A 12,944-nucleotide genomic window follows, 5' to 3' on the forward strand; every position below is an offset into this window, starting at 1 on the left:
GATTGTGTAGAGTGTCTCAGAGCGGAGTGGCATAGATTATTGTAAAGTGGAGTGGCATAGAGTGGAGTAGTGAAGTGGATTACAGTGGGATAGCATGTCGTAGAATAGAGTGGAGTAAAGTGGCATGGAGGGAGCTGCATAGAGCGTTGCAGAGTGGAATAGAGTGGAGTACAGTGGCACAGAGGGGAGTATTGTGGAGTGTAATGTCATAGAGTAGAGTGGAGTGGAGTGGCCTAGAGTGAAGTGGCGTAGAATGCATTGGTTTTGATTAAAGGGATGTAGAGTGCATTGGTGTAGAATCAAGTGGTGGAGAGTAGAGTGCAGTGATGTAGTGTGGCATAGAGTTCAGTGGCGTAGAGGGCATTGTTGAAGTGCAGTGGCGCAGAGTAAAATAGAGTGGCGTAGAGTGGATTGGCATAGAGGGCAGTGGCGTGGATTGATGCACATGTAAAGTGGCGTAGAGTGCATTTGCGTATAGTGCAGTAGAGTGGTAGAGAGTAGAGTGGTGCAGAGTAGAGTGCAGTGGCCTAGTGTGCAGTTGCATAGACTGCAGTGTTGCAGAGAAGAGTTTTGTACAGGTACCATGGCGTAGAGTGCATAGGCATAGAGTGTGGTGGCATAGACTAGACTGGTATAGAGAGCAGTGGCGTAGAGTACAATGGTGCAGAGTAGAATAGAGTGGCGTAGAGTGCATTGTTGTAGAGTGCAAAGGCATAGGGTGCAGAGTAGAACAGAGTGGCGCAACATGCTTTGGCGTGGAGTGCATTGGTATAGAGTCAGTGGCAGATCCTCCCTCCTGCCAGCAGCCCAAAAAAATGACAAAGAAAACAATAATAAGCCCTTGTTTATTAGAGTTTTATTTTTGCCCCTTGGAGCCGAGGATTGGTGACGGGCCAGGGGATGACAGGCACTGGGAGAGTGGTATAACAATAAAAACAATGAACTATCCCACTAGACCTATATTGCTTCCTACAGGGCTACAAGTAGCTCCCAACACTGGCCACGTATGAATAACTATAAAATTGAACCATTCTGTCCTAGTGTCAAACTCATTTTATTCATGTTTTTATTTATATATCAATTTCTCATATCTTGACATAATTTCTTTATACATTAAACTGAAAAAATTAATATATAGATATAATATAAAATAAATACAGTATATACAGTGCTATATAATTATATATACATTACTATACATTTTGATCCAGTAAATAAGGGCAATTGTGTTAATCAATTCTTTTAATTTCATATACAGGAAAGAATCACAAGAACCTTGAAGACACAAGAAGACATTTCCATATGTACACATTCGTTCATAAGAAATACTAACACATATCAATTACCTACCCCCAAACTTACAGAGCCACTCACTCCTCACACACATTCATTCCCTCACTATTAACATTCATGCTTGTGCCAACCAATTTTTGCACTCACTATCAAGGGGCGACGGGAAAATGACTATTTTCTCAGCTGTTGCTGTGTTGTAGGTTGGAGTCTTGTATAGTCCGGTCTACATACATTTCGGCGGAAAGTATTATGTGAATCCACCTTCTTCCACCATCTGAGATAACAACTCATAAGTTGGTGGCTCAACATTGGGATTTTCTTACAAGACTTTGACTTGTCTATTTCGAGTCCAAAGCTCAAAACGTATCCAAGGGCAAGAGCAGCTGTATTCCACCCTCCCAAAAAACAGTGTTGATGTATTATTTGTAATACTTTGTGCACATCCTGTGGGTCTGGCCCGGACTGGCCTAGCGGGCACCGGGCAATCCCCCGGTGCGCCGCACGGGTGGGGTCCGGTTTGGGGCCCCTGGGGGTCGTTTTTGTTACAGGGCCGTTTCTGCAAAATCGGCCCTGTAACAAAATCGACCGAAAACCGGCCCTGGCAAAGAGCTCGGCGGCACCCCCAAGCGGGGGGGGGGATGGGGGTGGAGAGGCCAGCCGAGCACTTTGCCAGGGCCGGTTTTGGATCCCAGTCCGGCCCTGCTGTGGGTCTGGTGTAGGGCATTCTCTTTCTATATAAGGGACGACTTAAATCGACTCTTATGCTAGTCCAAAAAGCCCTGTTGTGGGCTGGTAACCTTACCTACAGGCCCCCATCAGGCTATCACTCAGGGCCCTGGTCTTTTGTCACCATCTTACTCACTCTTCCCCCACAGCTCCTCCTGTGGGGGAGTGGTTGCACTGCTCTGAATGCGCATAACGTTATGGCCGGCCGTTCTAGACAGCCAACCGTCATGCGCACTGAAGCTCTCCCCAACATGAGCTACATTGTCGAGTTGGAGAGAGCAGGCACAGGCTCAATCTAACTGGGAGTGAAAAATTGAGGTCGCTCAGGCCAATCCGGATGCTGCTCTCATGCATTAAAGCAGCATCAGGATTGGCAGCAGTGGAATCGGGGAGCCTCTGCCTACAGTTGAGAGGAGCGTGATGTGGCAATTAAGTGTTTTTTTGCTTTTTGTTTGTCTCGCCATACGTCTGTCCTCCACTACCCCCACCCCTTTATCAAGCCATTGGCTGCTACTGTATAGAGTGCATTGACATGGAGTGCAGTGGTGCAGAGTAGAGTGGCATAGAGTAAATTGGGGTGGTGCAAGGTACATTGCTGTGATCTAGAGTGCAGTGACAAGAGTGCAGTGGCGTAGAATGGAGTAGGGTGGCAAGGAATAGAGTGGGGTAGAGTAATTGTTTCAGAGTAGAGTCAAGTGGCATAGAGTGGAGGGTGCAGGGTGGAGTGGCATAGAGTAGAGTGGCATAAGTGCAGTGGTGTAGAGTGCAGTGGCATACAGTGCTTTGGTGTAGAGTGCAGTAGAGTTGCATAGATTGGTGCAGAGTAGAGTGCAGCTGCGTAGATTACAGTAGCATAAAATGCAGGTGTGCAGGGTAGAGAGGTATTGAGTTCAGTGTCGTAAAGTGCAGTGAAGCAAAGTAGAGTGCCAAAGAGTGGAGTGGTGTCAGGAACAGTAGACAGATGCAGGGTAGAGTGGTGTACAGTGGAGTGGTGCAGGGTAGAGTGCAGTAAAATACAGTAGTGGTGAAGCACTACTGTGTGGAACAGAGTTCATAGAGTGACCTGGTGCAGAGTAGATTAGAGTGGCTTTAAGTGGACTGGAGAAGAGCGTAGCGGTGTAGAGTGCAGTAGAGTGGTGCAGAGAAGAGTGCAATGGCAAAGAGTGCAGTGGCAAAGAATGAAGCGGCAAAGAGTAGAGTGGTGTGGAGTTCAGTGGCGGAGACTACAGTGCTGCATGTATAGTGTTGTAGCTGCAGTGGCGGATAGCAGAGTGGCGTATAGTGCAGTGGCTTAGAGTACGGTGGTGCACAGTAGAATAGAGTTCAGTAGACTGCAGTGGTACAGAGAAATTGCAGTACGGTGCAGTGACGCACAGTGCACTGGTTTGAGTAAAGTGGTATGGAGTGCATTTGCGTAGAGTGCAGTGGTGTACAGTGCAGTGATGTAGAGCAAAGCGGCATAGAGTGCAGTGGTGTGGTGTCGAGTGGAGTTGTGCAGCGTAGATTGCAGTGGTGTAGATTGCAAGGCACAGAGTGCAGTGTCATATAGTAGATTGGTTCAGAGTAGAGTTAAGTGGTGGAGAGTGGAGTTATGCAGAGTCGAGTGGCGCAGAGTAAAGTGGCGTATGAATGGTGTGGCAGCGCACTGCCATTACAGCCAACACATCTTCAATTTAAATGACCATTACCTTTGCACAGACATACAGAGTTTTACTGATAAAAGTATACAGCGCACAAATGTTAATGTGTGTAAATGTCATCAGCTAATGAATTGATTTTAATCATATTAAGACATCTGTTTCCACCATATTTCAGAATTACCAATAAATGTGCTTCATTTGTGTTTTCCTAATCCTATACTCTGAAATATCTGCACAGCTCATTTGCAGACATTTAAATGTTGTAGTGTGCTAGAAAGAAAAAACATCCAACAGGCTTCCTCTAGCACACCCTCAGTAGCCAGCATGATTGTAATTCAAATCCTCTCACTTCTAGAAAGAAATGTAAACACTACACTTCCTCTGATGACAGTCTGACATTTGACCTCTGTCTTTGAATGCACAGCAAATGTGACAAGCTAAGTACAAGATTCACAGGCCTGCTTACAGAAATCGAGGACTTGAAAGAGTGCAGTAAACAAGGGATCGCCCAAGGGAGAGCCAAACTCAAGCTGGACAGCCTTAAGCAGATAAAGCCAGCAAATATACACCAAGAACGTGTGAGTTACAAACCCCAAGGCAATTAGTAAGCAAAGGTCGGAATACATTCCCATGGAAGCCCTGCGAATGTCCCCAAGATGTCTTTACCAAACCAGACACGGCTTCGACATAAAAACGGGTGACACGTTCAATGCAGTATGAATATAGGGACTGCATGTAGTTTTACAAATGACTTAGATGCACAGCTCACCACATCAAAATGCGTCTAACGTGTACTAGGATAATGTGAAGTTGAAAATGCTAAGGGTTTTCCTTATAAAATACAGGGGGAAATTGAACTACCGAGTCTGAAAACAACGAGTTGTAAAGCACTGTAATAGAAGCATGGTGCTCTGACGAGATGGGTAGATTAGGCAGCGTTTCACCACCTTAACTTCCCCGCCAACCGGGGCCTCCAGCCCCAGCATTCTATGGAGCCCTAGGCTCTGTGGCGTCAAACATCGAACTGCTTCTATAAACCCCAGGGCAGCGGCAGCCTGCCCGTGTGGTGGAGGGGGGGGGGGGGGATAGCGGTGTATGAGGAGGGAATCTATCCTCCTGCCACCGTGCACTGTGATTAACTCAGACTCGTGCATCCTGTCTCCGCTCTGCGACACACGCACTCTCTCTCTCCACAGTAGTAAGCAGGGGTGGGGGCTGGGCAGGGGGAGCGAGGCTCAGCCTCCCCGAGCGGGGGGAAAGAGACGGATTACCAGTGAAAGCCTGGGCACACTGGCACCACTGGAAGTACGCGTGCCAGGCTGCGTTTCCCGGGCAGAGCGGGCGGTTATTAGCAGGGGGCGTGTTCCGGCGGAGGCAGAGATGTGGAAAGCAGTGCAGGGCGCGCTTTACTCCCATTCACGGAGGTGATTTGATTGGGCGCGGGCACACCTTGCCACGCTGGACTGGGCGCTACACAGACGCTCGACGACGAGGAGAGCTGCTGGTTCGCTTTGAGGAGCTGTACTCTTTGTTGCACACCCCTGGACCCAATATCGGGGCTGCAGACCAAGTGCCCTTTGCCAGGGGCAGCTTCTGGGGAGGCGCGGGCACGGGGGACTAGGGGCTCGCTCATTCTGGCGGGCAGCTGGGTCCGCCTCGGGTGCTGCATTAGGAGACGCTCCAGATAACAGCAGCAGCCGTCCAGTGACAGCGGGGGCGCGCGGAATTTCAGCTCCGGAGAGCATGAGATGAGAAGGAACAAGCTTTGGGCTGCCAGCGTTCGGGGATGGAGGTGAAGTCGGAGGAGTCCTGGTAAGCGGTGGGGGTGAAATATAAGCCATTTAGTGGCCAGGGCAACAGCCTGGACTTGCAAGCGAATCAGTGCAAAAGTGCGGTGAAAGTTGAAATCTGAGAGTGCAATGTTGAAAGGCGGAGATCACATAGGCGACTGGGTGATAGTGCGAGACACAAGGGCTGTTGGAGAGTACGCGACACTGCAAAACAGCAGTTGATGGACAGAATGCAGAACAATGTCGTACACGAGAGACAACTAAGAGCCTTCGAGAGAGTGCTAAAAATCCCGAGAGAGAAAACAAAATATGACGAGCACAAGAGAGCTTTGAGCCCTTGCTCGTTTTCATCCCTCCATCCCTCACTGGCGTGTCATAGACTTCCCGGCTCCATTTCCTCACCATCCCGCCCTTGCACTCACCCGTGTCCCATCCATTCCACCATTGCTCCGCAGCTGTACCCCTGGTGTTTTGAAGCGAGAAAAAACCTCACGGGAGAGCTATAAAAACATTTAAGGCAAATCAACACTCACTCGTGATTGCCCCCAGATAGATGGAGCAGCGCAGTGTGTGAGACAGCAGTAAAGGGAAGAGTGAGCGAGAAACCAAGCAGGAGATAGACCCAAGTGAGTGAGTGCGAACCAGACAGCCATTGTCTGGCGAGACAGCGTACAAAGAGCACGAGCCAGATGAGTGAGCACACGGTTAGCGGGCACACGAGCGACAAAGGGGCACCTAGAGACTGAGGAATGGGAGTTTTAGAGTGAGGAGGCGGACAAAAGTAAGAAGCTAGTGATAAGAGGGAAGAAAGAAGGGGCGCGTGAATTGGAGTCTGTAGGGTCGGCGAAGAGGCCAGAGCTGCCAGGCATACTGGGAAACCGAGTTCGAGTCCCGGCCTCGGCCAGCATCCTGTGATTCTGGCCACATCGCGTAATACCCCGTGCCTAAAAAGTGAGCCGGTGTAATGTAATCTGGTGCTCATGAAATGCGCTCCAATAGCGCTGGGCCAGGCTTGCGCTATGTAAAACTGCACAGGGAGACAAGAGAACACCACGCAAAGGAGCAGCGCGCGTGGCACTGCTAGCGCGAGACAGTGACACAAGACTTAGACCCGAAAAGAAAGGAGCGCACGTTTAAGTAATACATAAAGAAGAGTGAAACATGTTCGACACTCAGCTTTTGAAGGGGGGGGGGGGTTACAGAAAGAAGTATTGGGGGCTGAGGGGATGGGAAAAGAAACGGGTCGGGGGAGCAGAGAGAAACAGGAAAAGGCCGGTGAAGAGAGAAAGATGGTTAACAGCCCTGGAGTGATAAACCTGAAAAAAACGGGAAAATGGAAGGAGGCTGAAAAGTAAAGGTATGGCTTTACGTGGGCCAGGTCCTGTCGGGGCTCAGCACCGGCAGTTTTTAAAAGCAGGCGCCGAGAGGGGTCCATTACGAGGGGTCCATTACGGGCTCTCCATTTTTTCCCTCAGGGTGAAAAAAAAGTCACTGCTTCTGATGCAACTTCAAAGAGACTCGTTTTTTTCTGTTTTATATAGCGCAAACTTGGAGCGCTTTACATGAGCATCAGTTACATTGCACAAGGACCTAATACTTATTTGAATCACAGGATGTCAGGCTAGACCATGCTTTCTCAACTCGAATGCTGCTCTAGCCTTAGGCCACAACATCGCCAAAAAGAACTAAACATTTTCAATACTATACACAACGAATCCATAGTTGTTGCTTATTTATGTTATGCAACTTGCAACCATTGACAAGGCCAATAGTCCTGGCTTGCTGCAGGTGTAATGTAACTCGTGTTTTATATCTGGATCAATGGACAGAAGCAGAAAAATACAGTAGGCAGGGCAGCAGACTATGCTAAGTACAGATTTTTACCGTAAGCGTTTTAAGACACACCCTTAATTACAGCGGCCACGCCTATATGAGAGACACCCCAGTTTTTTCATCCCCTTTATAGCCATTAAGTAAAGGACTTGGGACAAGCGAAGGCCCAGTGCTTAATTTGAGCTGGTGATTTCCGGTGCTCAGCACCGACACTTCAACACCGGTGCTTGAGCACCAGTTAAGGAAGCATTTATTTTTTGGGTAGGCACAGGGAGATTAAATGATTCACCCAGAATCACAGGTTGTTCAGCCCATGCGGAAACTTGAACCTGCTTCCCCAGCTCCGAGGTCGGCAGCTCTGACCGTTAAGCCATATCCCGTCCCCACTTGTAGGGTTGTTGGTTCTGTGTTAGACAGTGCTAACAGGAGGCTAGTCGAAGCTGCTGCCTCCTGACGAGAGCTCCAGCACTTTTTTTTTGGACAAATTAACCACTGAGAGGGCCAGAGGAGAGTGGAAATTGGTGAAAGGAGAGAAGCAAGCGACAGGGCGCTAGGGAGACAACAAGGGGTGATGGCCGAGGTGCGAGTCTCTTGCTCACTGAGCCTTCAGCGGTAAGCTCACCTCCACTTAACCAGCGTTTTTTCTCCACAGACGGTGGGTCCTTTACGGCCGCTCGTCCATTGCCCGCCGGTGTTTACGATGCAAAGCGTTGATGGATGAGGTGGAAGGCCGAGGAGAGCCGATGCCATGGATGCAGCGCCGCTCTGAAGTTCGAGCCCTGGAAGGCGCTACCAACAAGGAAGCCGTGCAGGTAAACCTCGGGAGCGGGCGAGTCTTGTAGGACGGCCTACATCTACGGTACCGCCTTTGCAACCCCACAAGTTGTGCTCAAACGGTACTGCTGGATTCCAAAGACGAGGTTATGGGTGCGCAGGGGCATGTACGGGACTCGCCACAGATCACACAGGCCGTCAGTTGTAAGCTGGAACTCGGGTCACCACCTGTCTCTGTGCCATCTGACACCATGCTTCCAGCAATTGTCTTTCACGTGAAACCCCTAATGCATTGTGGGAGGTGGGTTCAGATTGTTTAACATGAGCGAATTTGATTCACACACCTGAGAACCATATTTGTAAAAGGGAAAGTATAGGATAAGGAAGCCCTATCTGCGAGAAAAATTATGGCTGGGCACTGATACCGAGGGATTTTGTCCGAATACCCCCACACACACAATTGGAGCAACTTATGTAAGGCACACAACACAATAAACACATCCCTGCACTGATGTAGGGGAACGTGGCAAGTGCACTGTACGCAAACACACATCCCTGAAGGGACAAAACACAAAAGAAGGATGACTAAGTGTGTGTGCCCTCACAAGCCAAAGGGAGGGGGGCTGAAATAAATAGACCATGACCCGCCACAGATTAGACTTGATCAGTCACTTCTTTCCAGGAAGCAGTTGAGGAGTTAGTTCTCCTCGAGGGAGGTCACCCACCCTTAGGAACACCATGCGCCTCTTCGGCAGGCAAGCACAGAAGGCCTTCCTCACGTGTACCCTTCCTCTCTGCTCTACAGAGCTCTAGAGCTTGACAGCTCATTAGCACTAAGTGCCAATGCTCACGGGGTATAGATATAGTGTCCACAACAAAAGTGTGCTGGTGGTGATGGACGGAGCATCAGAACAAATCAAACACTCACACCCAGTCAACAGATCTGGGTTTAATCCATCCCTGAACCGGAAACAAGCTTCCTAGGACCGGTTTCTGGCATTTCAGCCGTCTTCAGCCAGGCTTGCTTGAATCCAGTGGCAAAGTGAGCGAGGGACTCAACGTCTGAGCATACCCTGCCAACTTATGGCGAACAAAGCGGTACAAAAGGGGGTGGTGATGGACGGAGCATCAGAACTAATCAAACACTCATACCCAGTCAACAGATCTGGGTTTAATCCATCCCTGGACCGGAAACAAGCTTCCTAGGACCGGTTTCTGGCATTTCAGCCGTCTTCAGCCAGGCTTGCTTGAATCCAGTGGCAAAGTGAGCAAGGGACTCACGTCTGAGCATACCCTGCCAACTTATGGCGAACAAAGCGGTACAAAAGGGGGTGGTGATGGACGGAGCATCAGAACCAATCAAACATTCACACCCAGTCAACAGATCTGGGTTTGATCCATCACCGTTCTTTAGCCCACTCTGCCACCCCAGTTCAGACATGGCCATATGCAAATCAGTCTGACCCTGTGCCTCATGGGAACAGTCCAGCCCGAACTGCCAAGCCATGTCTTCCCTGGACCGGAAACAAGCTTCGCCATGATCCCGTGCCAGGTTTGCTAACATTGATGGATATACTGCGTATCACAAAGACTCATGAGAAGAGGTTTAGGGGTAGCAATGGACAGGAGAGGTGGCACACCAGAAAATGGCAGCGGGTAGGGGAGGGAGTATGTGTCCAATCCTAATGACTCTAATATAAAAAGAATACTTCATTTAGTTATTCAAGGGTGTAGAAGAGCTGAACCATTATGAGTGCAGTCGGAAGGATGCCTGAGAGGAGGCTCCAAGGATCTGGGACAGCTGCTCCCGCCACTCTAACCAGTGACTTTAGCTATCTTGAAATACATTGGAAAGATCAAAAACAAAGAGTGCAGGATTCACGCATGCTCTCAAGGACATCCGGAGTGTAAAGGACGGTGCAGACACATGTAGAGCCGGTGTAAGCAAACTACGTAGATGTCACGGGTGCAGACTGCTTAGAGAAGTGCAACAATAGCAGGATCCCATATGGAACACAAATGCTGACTGAAAAAGGGCGGGGAAAATAGAGCTTTTGTTTAAAAAAAAAAAGAAGTGACTTCAAAGAAATTAAAAATGCACGCAGGCCAACACAAATGTAAGGGAGCATTTATTTCTGAAGACTTACAAGGGAAAGACATGTTTCTAGTAAATGAAATGAAAATGTTTTCTGGGATGCTGTCATTTTAAGTGGGGAGCCTACCAAGAGAGAGGGGTGTGTGTGTGCGGGGGGGGGGGGGGGGGACAGATACACACACACACACACACACCCTTCCCCGGGAAAATAACCAAGAAAGCATAGACAGGTTGATACCGATGAGTTTAGGGTCACAATAATATATGGGCTAAGTACAATCTACAAGGGCTGTACTTGAGGGCACAAGTTAAGCAAAGGATCTGTGAGTGCTCTCAGACAACCAGCTGGGCTTGAGTGCACATTGTCATGCGACAACTATCTGATCTTCATGGAATATGTGGGTAGAGAAGTAATTTTCCCATCACTCCTTTATGCGATGGTTCCATGTGACAATCACCCTTGATAAGGATAGGTGGAACAATCCTGTTACTTGTAAGTGGGAAAAAAATACCAAAATTACATGCCACTCGGTTGTGGCCTCGTAATTCGCAGCCCAGGAGTCATGTGCCATGCTCCTCATTTTCTCCTTCGGTTTGTGCAGGAGGCTGAGGTCGTGAATCCCCTTCAGGTTCTCTACATGATTCTGCGCTTTGCTCACCAACATAGTGCTAGACTCTCTTGGGAGCCCCTAAGTGGGGCTCATCTTTTTTGGGCAAACTCCCTCTCCATGACCAAGCTATGAAATGATTAATGGTAGCTGATCAATACTCAAGGGATGCGGACCTTTTTCAATGACCCCCCCGCACTTGCCTTCCGACATGCTCTGTGTAAATGCATGATGACTGGACCCTCTGATTCTGTGTGGTGTGTCTGTGTGAGCAGTGCTGAGGTCCATATGAGTTTTGGTGCTCGAGATTGGGGAAAATATATATATATATATTTCCCAACCTCAGGCACCAAATATATACATATAGATTTTGTGTGAACGCCAAAGCGTTTAGTGGTAGTCTTATTTGCTGTGTCCCTTTAACCAAGTCTGTGCCTCTTCACTCGTCTTCATCCACTTCATGCCAAATCTATGCAAACCCAAACATATGCTTCTAGTCCTAAATGGCATCCACTTGGATGAAGCACAAAGATTATTTTGGAATCACTTCACAAAACGGTTGCAGTGGTTCCCCAACAGGAAAATACCGCACATCAAAAAGAATAGTATATGTAATCTCCAATCAATACTGCGTGAATAAATCTCTTTCAGTTCGAGGTGCTATGTAGGTTCAGCCACCTCACTACCAAAAGGTGCTAATTGCAGATTAGAAAACCAATATGCGCCAAACAATAAACTTATTAGAACCTTCTTTCCAGCACTCTCTTCAATAAACTAACAGGCCATTCAGTCATCCCTGTAATAGCGGCTTGAATGTAATATTCCAAAATGTCCCCACTTCAAAATTGCACCGAAAGTACAGAGTCTTGTCGTGTCACGGTGGCCAGCGTCGTATTGAGTGAGGAGCTTATCAAGGACTCCACGCTGTGCTGCGTCTCCGTGTACCACAGATGGGTTGGGAACATACAGCATGTCTTAAGATAACACTTCGTTGCTATTGCAATCTGATAATGACAGGATAGACTGGTTGGTGTGCGGCAGATCGGACTCTTTTCAGCCCAGAGCCTGAGTCCAGCTACCTTCTGCACTATCATGAAGAGCTTTACTAGACAGACTGTCCATAACAGAGGTTTGTTTTTGCTCCATAGTCTGTCTAAGAATGCAATCAGAAACCTACAGCGAAGCCTGTACTGGTAATGTCTGTTGAGTAGGACTTCTCTGACACTCATGCATTAGTTTCTTTTCAGGACTGGTTTTGTTTGGCAACTCAACTGACTTATTGATTGATTGAGAGATATAATTTATCCAAACCCCGTATGGACCTTCTATTGCAGATAAAAATCTCGGAAACCGAAGAGAAGACACACCGCGGCTCTAATACTTATCCAAGCGTGTTTATTGAATCCCAGCAACAACGCTACCCAACACATTTTGGAGCTCTGGGTGATATATAGATATATATATATATATATATTTATTTTAACAGATGGCTTACTTCGACTAGTCTCTTTTAGCCATTGGTTGCAGACTTTGTCAATCAGTTCTTGGCTAACCCAGGGGAGCATGCATCTCTCACTAGATGCTATTGGCTGTTTGATTGTGTCCTTCTTCCTCCACTGGAATGCTTGCATTAAATTGCATTAGGGACTAATTTGCAACCACATCACTATCTCTCCGTCTTGTGGGCTTTAACATGCTTTGGCTGTGGGCCCGGCTGATTAAAACCCAGACATATTGCCTCTGCCAATGCTTGTTTTAACTTGAGCATAATATCATGTCTACTTCTGAGTGTAGCCCTTCGTGAAAGAGGTAAATTGCATGCCGCTGAGTATTCAGTACTCAGTATATGTGAGCGCCTGTTGGTTTCCTGTTAGTTATGGGCTAGTACCTATACTGCTACCTATTATATATGTAATACAAATGGAAGTTTTCTCTCTTTTCCTTAAAAACATAGGACTGTCTTGACATCGATTTATTGCGATACATGTGCTGCCCTAGAGAACTAGACTGACATTTTCCTTTTTCACCAAAATGCCATCCTTACATTTTTTTTGCCACAATACGGGTTTTACTCCCTTCAACTATTTTTAAGTTTTAGTTTTATATAGCGCGCACTAGAACCGAGACATCGGGGATATCAGAGCGCTTTACAGGAGTACCATTTTTGTTACAGATGGACACATTC

General features: G+C 47.8%; 1 protein-coding gene and 1 pseudogene across 3 annotated transcripts in view; one reads left to right on the forward strand and one right to left on the reverse strand.

The window, feature by feature from the left end:
• The window catches only part of MRPL11 (mitochondrial ribosomal protein L11), a 701,579-nt gene that overhangs the window by 531,799 nt on the left and 156,836 nt on the right, over window positions 1-12,944 (reverse strand). The window lies entirely within an intron of this gene.
• LOC146798171 (transmembrane protein 121 pseudogene) overlaps window positions 4,889-12,944 on the forward strand; it is a 49,802-nt pseudogene continuing 41,746 nt past the window's right edge. For both annotated transcript variants that reach the window (XR_014968630.1, XR_014968629.1), the window contains exons 1-2: window positions 4,889-5,471; window positions 7,935-8,094. The product of XR_014968630.1 is annotated as a transmembrane protein 121 pseudogene, transcript variant X2 (transcript). The remainder of the gene's footprint in view (window positions 5,472-7,934; window positions 8,095-12,944) is intronic.

The sequence above is a fragment of the Triturus cristatus genome, chromosome 9 (genome assembly GCF_964204655.1).
Source record: "Triturus cristatus chromosome 9, aTriCri1.1, whole genome shotgun sequence".
NCBI lineage: Eukaryota > Metazoa > Chordata > Amphibia > Caudata > Salamandridae > Triturus > Triturus cristatus.